The following is a 13,109-nucleotide window of genomic DNA, read 5'->3' on the forward strand; positions in this document are numbered from 1 at the left end:
TATTTTTCCCTTGTGTATTTCATTTATTTTTTGTGTCCTACACATTAAAGAGCAAACTCCAAGAAGATGGGTTGTTTTTTTTTTTTAATCTGTTTAGTTGGCTGCTGTATGCCCAGGCCAACACAGGGCCTGGCACAATGCTGTGGGGGATGTGGACCCTCAGAAGAGAGAATGGCAGCACTCATGGGGTGAGGAAGGGAGATTAGGAGGCAAAAAGTTCTGATTACATGTGATGCTGCATTTTATCATCTTGCTTTATTTTGACCATGATTTTCATGCCCTGTCACCAATATTATGATTATTTGAGAACTATTTGTACTAGGCTTATTTAAATTTCCAAAATAATTGATCAAGGGAGAAATATGATTGTTGCTTGACTGGTCCATCCAAGTCATCACTCTGGTCACAAATATGTCCCTCAATCTCCTCCCTGATACTTCTAACATAAGATCATTCAATGTTTCTTTTCCTTTTTTCTTTTTTTTCTCTTTTCTTTTCCTTTTGAGTAGGCTTCATGCCCAGCACAGAGCCCAACATGGGGCTTGAACTCACAACTGTGAGATCAAGACTTGAGCTGAGATCAAGAGTCAGATGCTTAACCAACTGAGCCACCCCCAGACGCCCCTCTTTTTTTTTTAATGGAGGTATAATTGACATTATATTAGCTTCAGGTATACAAAATAATGATTCAGTATTTGTATATATTGCAAAATTATCATCATGGTGTCTAGTGAACATCTGTCATCATACATAATTACAAAACGTTTTTTTGTGATGAGAACTTTTAATTTACTCTCTTAGCAACTTTCAAATATACAATATGGTATTATTAACTATGGTCACCATGCTGCACATTATATTCCCAGAACTTATTTATTTTATAACTGGAAATTTGTACCTTTTGTGTATCTTTTGACCTCCCTCTCCTCTTTCATGCACCCCTCACCCCTACCTCTGGCAATCACCAGTCTGTTCTTTGTATTTATGAACTTGTTTTTTTAATTCCACATGTAAGTGAGATCACATAGTATTTGTTTTTCTCTCTTTGACTTATTTTTTTTTAAGTTTATTTAATTTGAGAGAGCTAGAGTGCAAGCAGGGAAGGGGCAGAGAGAGAGAGAGAGAGAGAGAGACAGAATCCCAAGCAGGCTCTGCACTGTCAGTGCAGAGCCCGATGCAGGGCTCGAACTCACAAATTGTGAGATCATGACCAGGGCCACAACTGAGTCAGCCACTTAACCAACTGAGCCACCCAAGTGCTCCTCTTTAACTTATGTTTATTTCACTTAGCATAATGCCCTCAAGGTCCATTCATATTCCTGCAGATGGCAAGATTTCATTCTTTTTAATGGCTGAATAATATTCCTGTGTGTGTGTGTGTGTGTGTGTGTGTGTGTGTGTGTGTGTGTGTGTGACATTTTCTTCGTTCATCCGTTGGTGGACACTTAGGTTGTATATCTTGTCTATTATAAGTGATGCTGCAATGAAAATGAGGGTGCATGTATCCTTTTGAATTAGTGTTTGCATGTTTTTTAGACAAATGCCCAGAAGTAGAATTGCTGGATGATATGGTAGTTCTATTTTTAGTTCAAAAATTTTTTTCAATGTTTATTTATTTTTGAGAGAGACACAGAGTGTGAGTGGGGTAAGGGCAGAAACAGAGGGAGACACAGAATCCGAAGCAGGCTTCAGGCTCTGGGCTGTCAGCATAGAGCCTGATGCGGGGCTCAAACTCACGGACTGTGAGATCATGACCTGAGTCGAAGTTGGACGACTAACTGACTAAGCCACCCAGGAGCCCTTATTTTTAATTTTTTGAGGAACCTCCATAGAGTTTTCCATAGTGGCTGCACCAGTTTACATTCCTACCAACAGTGCACAAAGATTCCCTATTCTCTACATCCTTGCTAATACTTATTATTTCTTGTCTTTTTGATAATAGCCTTTCTAACAGGTGTGAGGAGATATTTCATTGTGGTTTTGATTTGAATTTCCCTGATGGTTAGTGATGTGAGCATCTTTTCCTGTACCTATTGGCCATCTGTATGCTTTCTTTGGAAATATGCCTATTTAGCTCTTCTGCTCATTTTTAAATTGGATTGTTTCCTTTTTGCTGTTAAGTCATAGGAGTTCTTTATGTATTTTGGATATTAGCCCTTTATCAGATACATGATGTGAAAAGATTTTCTCCCATTCAGTAGGTTGCCTTTTCATTTTGCTGATGGTTTCCTTTGCTGTGCAGAAGATTTTTAGTTTGATGTAGTCCCACTTATTTATATTGCTTTTGTTGCCTTTGCTTTTGACGTCAGATCCAAAAAAATCATTGTCAAGCCCAGTACCAACGAGCTTACTGCCAATGTTTTTTTCTAGTTTTGTGATTTCAGGTCTTGCATTCAAGTATTTAATCCATTTGGAATTAATTTTTGTGTGTGGTGTAAGATAGTGGTCTAGCTTCATTCTTTTGCATGCTGCTGTCCAGTTTTCCCAACATCATTTATTGATGTCTTCCTCACTGTGTATTCTTGACTCCTTTGTCATAATTGACCTATTGCATGGGTTTATTTTCTGGGCTCTTTATTCTGTTTCACTGATCGATGCATTTGTTTTTATTTTATTTTTTTATTAAAAAATTTTTTATTAATGTTTATTTTTGAGAGAGAGAGAGAGACAGAGTGTGAGTGGGGGGGGGGGGGGACAGAAAAAGAGGGAGACATAGAATCTGAAGTAGGCTCCAGGCTCTGAGCTGTCAGCACAGAGCCCCTTGCGATGCTTGAACCCACAAACTGTGAGATCATGACCTTAGCCAAAATCCGACACTTAACCGACTGAACCACCCAGGTGCCCTGTCGATGTATTTGTTTTAATGCCAATACCATACTGTTTTGATGACTATAGGGGTATAGTTTGAGATCAGGGAGCCTGATGCCTCTAGCTTTGTTCTTTTGTAAGATTGCATTGAAGATATTTCCAATAATCCTAACTCTTTCCCAAGGAACTAATAACTCATAAAGCATCAAGTATCATTTTTCTATGAAAAGTGGAATTCCATTATTAAGTCAAGCTTTGTGTCTCTGATTTATTTATTCATTATCACTTTTTTTCTGTTCATTCTTTTTCCCTTTTTATTTTCTAGGGTTTTTTTTTCTTTCAGGACAGATGTAAGCCAATTTGGCTGTAGCTCACACAACCCATACAAGAACTGGCATTAAACTTTTCTCCTGCTGACATGTCTGCCTATTTCTGATTTCACTGAAATCTGAGTTCCATCTCTGTGACACAACTCAGCCCGGAGGTTGAATTATTATACTGTTCCCCCAAGTGCCTAACACATGGCTAGTGTGGTGATCTTGTCTACTGCTGTGACATTTTGGGGGATGGGTTATATATCTTTTAGAAAACATCTACTTTTTATTTTATTTATTTAATATTTTTAAAGTTTCTTTATTTGAGAGAGAGAGAGAGAGAGAGCACATGCCAGCAGGGGAGGGGCAGAGAGAGAGAGAGAGTCCCCAGTAGGCTCCATGATATCAGCGCAGAGCCCAACGCCGGGCTCTATCTCATGAACCATGAGATCGTGACCTGACCTGAACCGAAATCAAGAGTTGGATGCTTAACTGACTGACCCATCCAGGTGCCCCAGAAAACACTATCTAATTTTTAAAAACATCATTTTCTTTATGTGACGTAGAACAGTGGAGGCTGGTGGTAGATACTCAACTCCTTGTTGAATTGGTAACAACATAATCATAGATTTTTTTTTAAAGCTATCTTGGATCTGAACGGTTAGAATGCACCATAGTTAGTCCCTAAGCATTCCTCTTATGTCCAGTGAGCACAAAGAAAGTGAAATGACACAGTGACTGCCACGGAAGGGCACAGAAGAAACGTATAACTTGAATGAAGAGCCAGTTTAGTGGAGAAGGATTTAGTTGGGCACAGGGAGAAAATAATGTTAATTAGACGGGTCTTTAGATGCCAATAGGAAAGCTGCTGAAGGAAAACCAACGGACCTATCTGGCTCTGTAGTACACACAGGAAAGCAACAGCTTCGCAAGTGTTGAAAATGAGCACTATGTTATTTATTTTGGCCCTTAGAAGGCTGACCACATTGTACTCATGTTACAGTCTCTCAGCATTTTCAAGTTATCAATAGAGTTAATCATATCCATTCTCCCACACTAGATTCTGGGGAGGGTGTGTGTGTGTGTGTGTGTGTGTGTGTGTGTGTGTGTGTGTTTGGTTATTGTTTTGATTTTTCCTTGCTTTTCTTTCTTTCTTTCTCTTTCTTTCTTCCTTTTTTTTTTTTTTGGCTTGTTTTTCTGTAGAACTCTTCTCATACTTGTTCTTTGGTAGGCACTGCATGGAGAGATTATAGAATTTTATCTCTAGTCTTTTCCTTTTGTCAACAAATAGATTTCACAGATACACTATGTCATAAAATTACCTTAACATTAGAAAAGTTATCCCACCTTTACTATAAATATTATTACTATTTAGCCACTTCACTGAAGTGGAGTTTCCTAGTGATGACATACTTCAAAAAGGTCTTTTGTGTTTTTTTTACCCTCCACTCTTTATCTGATAGAGATTATGACAGATTCCTCAAATGATCCATACATTGAAGAAATTGAGGCAGTGTGGAACCTGCTTGGGATTCTCTGTCTCTCTCTCTCTCTCTGCCCCTCCCCCACTTGTGCTGTCTCTCTCTCTCTCTCTCTCTCTCTCTCTCTTAAAATAAATAAATAAAATTTAAAAAAAAAACCTTCCATAATTAGTCTTATAATTTTTTTTACTCTGATACATTTAAGAACAGATTAAATGGTATGTTTCAGAGATATTTCAAAATTAATTTTGCCTTGTTTTATATACAGTATAAGTATATTATGCTAGTGTATTATGCCTTATAGCCATTTTTTAATTGTTATTATTTTTGGACAGAGAATCATTAAAAAGTAGGTTTCTTGAGCTTAATTTTTTTCTTACTATTTTGGTTGTTTTGTTACTATGTGTCAATCCTGTTTAGGGTTCCACTAGTGAAAACATTGGAGGTTTCTTTTTTCAGTTATGGGATTAGCTGATGGATTTAAGGTCACTTATTATTACTTCATATTTGTATTGAACATGATTTATCTGAATGACTGAAGACTGGACTTTCATGACCCAGGGTTAAAATAAAATCCCCTCTGGTTCTCAAAGAAGTTACTTTTGATGGGACATCCTTTGCCTATAGAAACAAAGCTCCTGTGTGGCACCCTTAGGCTTGTCTGTTCATAAATGCTGTACAATGGGATAAACATTTAAAACTGTGGTCAGCTAGACTTTAGTTCCAAAACCTGGTGAGAAATTGTGTGTCCTTGTTCAGAGGATATAAATAACATGCAGAGAAATGAAGGCAAAAGAAAATAATAATTTTTTGGCTACTTGTCTATAATATTTGCATAATTGACTGCAACACATGAGAGGCTCCCCTTTGTGGCCCGTATTTGATGACAGTTCCTCTTAAAGACTGAAACGGCCAATTTGGAATTCATCAAGCTCAACTTTTCTCTGTGACTGGACTTCCCCTTTGGGCAGCCTTCCATGGGAAGCCTTTATGGAGTCCTTAAAAAGTATGGCAGCTCTACTGGAGATTGACAATGATTTAGCCTCTGTACTTTTGAAGATAAAGGACTCTTGTCGACTATTTAGGACCCCCTTTTCCCAGAAGGGAATGCTTTTAAGTTTCTTAGTGGATTAATTAGTAACTGACGATAACGCCATTCTTTGAATTGTTCCGTTTTACAACAAATAACTGCAGAGAGACAAGTGCTATCAGAAGAAGAAATAAGAAAAAAAATCATATAAAAGATGATCCGATTTCAGACCTTGTCCATTATATGGAGATTTCATTTCTACTCCTAGATCCAACCCTAAATAGAAGAAGCTGGTCATGGAGTCAGATGTTAAAGAGAAAAGGGGGAGTAGGAGAGACACTTTTTCTCTCATTGCACTGGTGGAGGAGTTTAGTGCCTTGAATATCTCAGACTTTCTAGTTGTACAGAGACACCGACTGAGGAGGACGGAAGCTCATTGTCTTAGAAAGACATAATATTTTACACAGCAAGTGTGGAATGAAAAAAAAATCATGATTAAAGCCATGCTTGGATCTGGGAATTCTTCTGGGTAGGAGGCAAACCTCAGATGTATTTATGTTGATTTTTAAACAATGTTAGGCAGTGCTGCAGTGGTTAAATTTATGATGACATAGAGCTGTGTGAGCCTTCATAGATGGCTTGCTTCTTTCTGGTCTCTGACTCCAGAGAGATGAAATGATTTGGTGAATCACAATTTGGTGAAGGGGTATGAGCTAGTATTAAAACATTGCTGTACGTATTTTTTTTCCTTCTTGAACTTTAGGGTTTCACTCTTTATAAAAATAGTAACTTAATTAGAAGTCATCTGGTGGATATGTTTTCACCTGAAGAAAAAAAAATGGAAAAACCCACAGAACTAAATAAAATATAAATTGTTAAAAAAAAATCTATTGAAATGAAAACGTGAACACTGTTTGCCTGTAAGACCTCCCAAATGGGAGGAAACCAACGTGAAGAGGGCTGGAGATGAGATGTCAGCACAGAGCCCGACATGGGGCTTGAACTCACAAACTGCGAGATCATGACTTGAGCCAAAGTCTGACGCTCAACCGACTGAGCCACCCAGGTGCCCCGTTCTTTGTGCATTTAATGTTTTTACTTAGTTTATTTTAATACTGGCAGAAGTGAAACCCTCAGTTTGGCAACCAAAGTATGATCGGCTATCATTACATTATTGAGAGCTTCTGACAAATTGCTTATGTTCATTCTGTGGTAAAATCTGTAAATAATATGCAGAATCCTGAGTCTCCTCCTTCATCTCCTCTCAGCCCTATTCTGTTTCCTGTTTTCGGAACCAGTGTCACCAGGTGAATTTATACAGCCGTGGCCAGCCCTCCAGACTTAGAAGAAGTCAGTCAGGTCCCTGGTGGAAAACTGCCTTCCCCCTCATCTGGCCCCAACAACCGATACCTCACTATTAAAAAACAGAGAAATTTGAAGCTAAAAGGATTCTTTTTAAAAATTTATTTATTTATTTATTTTGAGAGAGAGAGAGTGAGCACAAGCAGAGGAGGAGCGGGGTGGGGGAGGGGGGAGAGAATCCCAAGCAGGCTCTGTGCTGTCTAGTGCACAGAGCTTGATGTGGGGCTTGATCTCAGGGAAGGTGGGATCATGACCTGAGCCAAAATCAAGAGTCAGATGCTTAACTGGGGGCACCTGGGTGGCTTAGTTGGTTGGGCGTTGGACTCTTGGTTTTGGCTCAGGTCATGATCTCACAGTTCGTGGGTTCAAGCCCCACATTGGGTTCTGTGCTGATAGTGCAGAGTCTTGCTTTGGATTCTCTCTCCCTCTCTCTCTCACCCCCCCCCCCCCCAATAAATAAGTAAACTTAAAAAAAAAAGAGTCAGACATTTAACTGACTGAGCCACCCAGGCACCCCGAAGCTAGAAGGATTCTTAAAGTTCCTTTAGACCTAAATCTTCCACATATAGACCCAAAGAGGCTGCCTTGCTCAAGGTGACACAGCTGGCTTTAGACTCATTAAGAGATTCAGATAATAAAGTTAGTTGGGACCTCACAGAGTTTCCCTTCAAAAGGTGAAGTCTCTGAGAAAAGGACGTTCTTCTTAGGTCAGCATCTTGGAGGGATGAAATTATTGAACCACGAAACATGGGCACAGAGGGAGAGGAGTTGGCCCTTGGAAGAGGAGGCAATACAGAAGGCGAACCTGGCCTCTTCGTGTTGCCTGCGTCCTGGCTGGTGAGGCCAGCATCGGAGTCATTCTGATTCCCAGCTTCCTGTGTCTGACCTCCTGTGACTGACCACTGTGTGGCATCCACAGGGGACGTTACATGGAGTGGGACGGAAGTGGAGCCTGCAGGTTCCCTCTGGGGTTGTTCAAGTTACCTCCTTTGTTTGGTTCTGCCCAGCAGCAGGGATTTCCTGGGACTCCAGAGCCCATATCGCAAGTTTAACCACCAAAGGGCTCTCTCTCTGTTGGCCTCTAAACAGAGGATGCTCCAGCTCTTGGAATCTGTTCTCCCCTGACCCCACAGCTGTTTCTCTGGGACAAAGCTCAGGTGAAAGAAGAAAAAGTAGACAAGGAATGAATTTTAAATTTTTTTACAGTCTTTATTTTTGAGAGAGAGACAGACACAGAGAGAGGCAGAGGGGCAGAGAGTGAGGGAGACACAGAACCTGAAGCAGGCTCCAGGCTCTGATGTCAGCACAGAGTCTGACACGAGACTCGAACCCACCAACTGTGAGATCATGACCTGAGCTGAAGTCGGATGCTTAACCGACTGAGCCACCCAGGCGCCCCGAAAGGGAACGAATTTAACCTCATTCCTCTGTAACTGAAAGAAAAACTTACATGGAGCTCAAATGGAAAAAAGAGGTTTGATCGGGGAGTGCAGTGCATGCTATAAAACAATTCCTGTTATTATCACTTGGGAGCTGGTTGTGGGTTTGAACAACCATTTTGCTGACTTTTTGGCAGCAAGTGTGAGTTTTCCTGTTCAATTAGGTCTTTGGGAGTGTTCTTAAAATCCTGTCGAATCATTTGACTCCTACAGGAAAACACTGATTGGTATTAATTTTCATCCTTTGCCTTTTGATGTTGAAGTAGACTGAAGCACTTCCTCCTTTTCTGCTGTGTTCTTTTTCTTTCCACCTTTCCCCCATCCCAAATGATTATAGTATTTCCAAATACAAGGGGCCAGTTGTAGAAAATTCAAGAATAGGGTCCTGTTATAGGCTCAAAGGATGAAGGGTCCAAATAGGATCCAAATAGGAGGAATGAATGTGCTGTTAGTGAAAATCTGGTTGTGTTGATTAGTAGCGAATGTGGAATTTAAATGCCCTTGGTAGGTTAAAACTTGAAGAAAAAGAAATTGCCCTCCTCTGCATGCAATTGCAGCTACCTAATGAAAGAACAAACATCTTTTAGACTGAACTCCAACTTCATTAAAGTTGCTGAATTATAGTCTGGAGCATTTGGATATGTATTTCTATTTGATTTGAAATGTCATTATAAATACTTTTGTTAGGCCAAACTAAAATTAGAAAAATACAAAATACTAAATGGACAGTTATTTTTATGTTTTTGTTAGCACCTTAAAAATTTTGTAAAATTTTGGGTTAGTGTGTTTATGGTATTCAAACCTGTGTTTTCTTTCTCACGTTAAAAGTTGACTTGGCCTAATTCAATTAGAGTTTTATTTTTAGGTTCAAAATGACTTATGTTAATCTTTTTTTTTTTTTTACCCCAAACTTTGGTCTATCATTATCAACATGGAGTTTATATTTGAAACAAAAATCAGAGTCTGAAACTCTTGGTATTCTGTGTACTTGTTCAGAGATTATGAGTCCCACAAATTTAAAATGAAACTATAAGAACACGTTGCCAAAGGCATTCTGTTCTTTTTGGACACTCTGCAATCTGATAGTGGGAATGAAAAGGAGCATAAATCTGTGGGGGAAATGCAGAATGGATGGTTCCTTCTTTGTCTATAGCATACTGCTTTGTTAGCTGTGGCTTTAGCCCTTGTGGGTAAGGAGGCTCAACTCTTTTGTGGATATTGCTTCATGTAACAGCTCTTCAAAAATAACAGCCATAAATCCTGGAAAATAGGATTTAACGGTGTCACTGTTTCTCTTTTGTGTTAGAAAAGTGTAGTCAACACCTCCAAGTCTGATTTAAGATAGGTGAGGTTTTTGAACATTTATCCAATTGACATTGATCTCCGAGTTAACAGATAGGGTTCAGTAAAAGAAAGCCAAATATCAGCTTTCCTACTGTAGGATGACTTAATTAACCTAACTGAATGATCAAAAGAATTCGAATAAGTAGGGCAGCACTCGTGAGACTTAAAAAAAAAAAAAACAAAAACAAAAGTTTGAGGACTTTACTACCTGAATTATCTGATGGGGAGCCTGGGTATTTAGGAAAATAACTACATTACTGTGGTGCGAAGAATTCAGACCAAATGGAGTTGAACGAAAGACAAGATCATCAACAGCCTGGATAATTTAGTTAACTGATGACTTTGCAGTGAGGTAATGTCATAGATAAGAATGCTTAGCTCTAAATGCAGGATATTTCCCAGGCGGCATTTTGCAGAATTATATGGGATCGCTCAAATAAAAGATAACCCAAGAGACATTCATGAGACAATTATTTGCGAAGGAAACACTGAATAATTTGGAATGTTCTGCAAATAGTAAAGGCAATGGGATGGGAAGAAAACAATAATTAAGAGGACCTCTGATGGTAAGATAAAGCTGCATTTTTGGAGTAGCTTGTGTTATTTATTTATTTTTTTCTTTCATTCTTTAGAAACAGTGTTTTGGACTGGGGAAGGAGACTGGGTCTTGCCAGATTAATAAACTGTTTAAAAGCTTCCTTATTTTTGCTACTTCCTTGTTTATCAACTAAATTGTAGTGATAACCACTAATCCAAAGAGTTCCAGCCTTAGTTCTCAAATTAAGAAATTAATAAAATATGGGGGTGCCTCAGTGGCTGAGTCGGCTGAGCGACTGGCTCTTGATTTTGGCTCAGGTCACGATCCCAGGTTTGTGGGATTGAGGCCCATGTTAGTCTCTGTGTGAACAGCATGGAGCCTGCTGGGGATTCTGTCTTTACCTTTCCCCCAGTCTTTCTCTTTCTCTCAAAACAAACAAACAAACAAACAAACAAACATTAAAAAAAGAAATTAATAAAATATGGACTAGCTCAAAATGTTAGTATCATATCGGCCCTTAAAACTTTCTTGTCTGGGTCTAGCAGCATACTTTCCTTTGATAAAACTACTGGACAAATCTACCCCCCCTTAGAAAATCATATGATGCCTTTTTTTTTTAAGTTTATTTATTTATTTTGAGAGAGACAGAGACAGCGTGAGCAGGGGAGGGGCAGAGAGAGAGGGAGACAGAAAGTCCCAAGCAGGCTCTGCACTGTCAGCACAGAGCCCCATGTGGGGCTTGAACCCAGAAACCCTGAGATCATGACCTGAGCTGAAACCAAGAGTCAGACGCTTAACTGACTGAGCCACCCAGTCACCCTGTGTGATGACTTTGATCTGTAAATATTACTGGCATCTGTTTCTGATTCTTCCTTGTGCCTAGTTTAGTGCCCTCCAAGTACTGAATAAATGTTTCATTGGTCAATTAAATGACCTCCATGTGCCAGCAGACCCAAAGTCAGAAAAACGAAGGAGCTGGAAGAGAAAGCGAGACTTGGGTTTTAGTTATCAGTTCTACAAATTCAATTCAGTTTAGAAAAGGATTTACTCAGGTACTTGTTACGTGTCATGAACTGGCCATAGACATCAAGGCCCAAATGAGTAATTCTGCTACTGAAGAGGACAGCATAGCTATGCTGTGCAATGCTATAGCAATGCTATGCATTTTGGTACCGTGCATGCGTTTACAGTGTGATAGCATAGCTACGGATTGCAGCTGGCAGAGAAGAAAACTTGGCAAATTTATAAATGATCTTTTTGTACACACTTCAGTTTCCAAGGCTATTTACCTAAAATTCTGCCTTTGTTATGTGCCATTAGTGACTTTGATTGTCTTCAAGTTTGCATTTCAGACAGGAAGGCAGTCTCCCAAAAACTTTCACATGCTAACAGCTGTAATTAAAGTAGAAGGCCTTATTTAAATAGTAATTAGCCTTCAGGACTTGAAATGTAAACAGAATGCTAATTCATTTAGATAGTTAATTGCTCTTCTGGGTTAGAGATCTTAGCATGGCCTTCCTCTTTAGCCATGATGTATTTATGTACTGAGTACAGTCAGTGGGTTGACTCAGTGGGATGAAATTTTGCAAAATCTTGCTTGACTTTCAGAATTTTAGATTTAACTCCCCAGTAATGACTAAGGCAAATGAATTTGAAAACATTGTGAAAAACATCAAGTTAAATTCTATGGCAAAATCATTAACACTTGACTTTTCTTCATAATTACAGGGACCCCATGACCCAATTTTATAGCTCCCCTTTAGAGCTATTTTTTTTAAACTTTTAAAAATGTTTATTATTTATTTTTGAGAGAGAGAGAGGAGAGAGAGAATGAGTGGGGGAGGGGCAGAGAGAGAGGGAGACACAGAATCCGAAGCAGGCTCCAGGCTCCGAGCCGTCAGCACAGAGCCCGATGTGGGGCTCAAACTCAAGAACTGTGTGGGATCAGGGAAGTCGGACGCTCAACCGACTGAGCCACCCAGCTGTCCCTGATAGCTCCCCTTCAGGATTCAGGAATATCCTGGCTTGTAGATAAATTATATGGTCTTCCTAATCATAATTAAAGACGGCACCATACGGCGATCACAGTAACAAAAGGTGCGGAGATGACTGGTTATATCTTCTAGTGACTCTAATGACAAATGTCAAAATCCTTCTCCCTACTTTCTGCCATAAAGATGGTTCACAAGTGATATTATTAAGTTTAAAAAGGTCATCTTTTTTGAAGGTCATTTACTCTACCAGGAAGCTTGTCATTTCCTTTGACAAGTTTCGTAGTCTGCCAATAACTCTTGCTCAAAAAAAAAAAAAATCATCGTATCTGATAACTGCATTATCTGTGTGGTTGTGTTTCCTCAGTTCTATAGATAAGTTGCGTGGAAGGTGGGTCTGATGTTGCTTCACTTTTTTAGGTGTTTTTTTCCCCTCTTATTCCAGCTCATCTCAGTGTACAAGAGGCGTAGGTCCGCTGCCGCCACCTTTCCAACATGGGCATCCCAACAGACCTGTATAAATAGTACGTATCACACTAATTCAACAAATACTTAGTGAAAGCAGTGGCTGGCACATAGGAGGCATTCGCAGATATTTATTGAACGAATAAATACTAACCACACCTTGGACTCTGTGTGAGGTGGTACCAGCTAGGTGATAGGAAGGGAGAGGAGAGCATGCTCTACATAATATCGGGTAGGTTCTGCCCTCGAGGGGTTAAGTCTCCCAGGGGAAGGTGTGAATAAATAATCATAATTGAAGGTAAGAATCATTAAGTGCCAAAAGAATGTCTATGAGCTC

This window comes from Acinonyx jubatus, chromosome B2 (genome assembly GCF_027475565.1).
Source record: "Acinonyx jubatus isolate Ajub_Pintada_27869175 chromosome B2, VMU_Ajub_asm_v1.0, whole genome shotgun sequence".
Taxonomy (NCBI): domain Eukaryota; kingdom Metazoa; phylum Chordata; class Mammalia; order Carnivora; family Felidae; genus Acinonyx; species Acinonyx jubatus.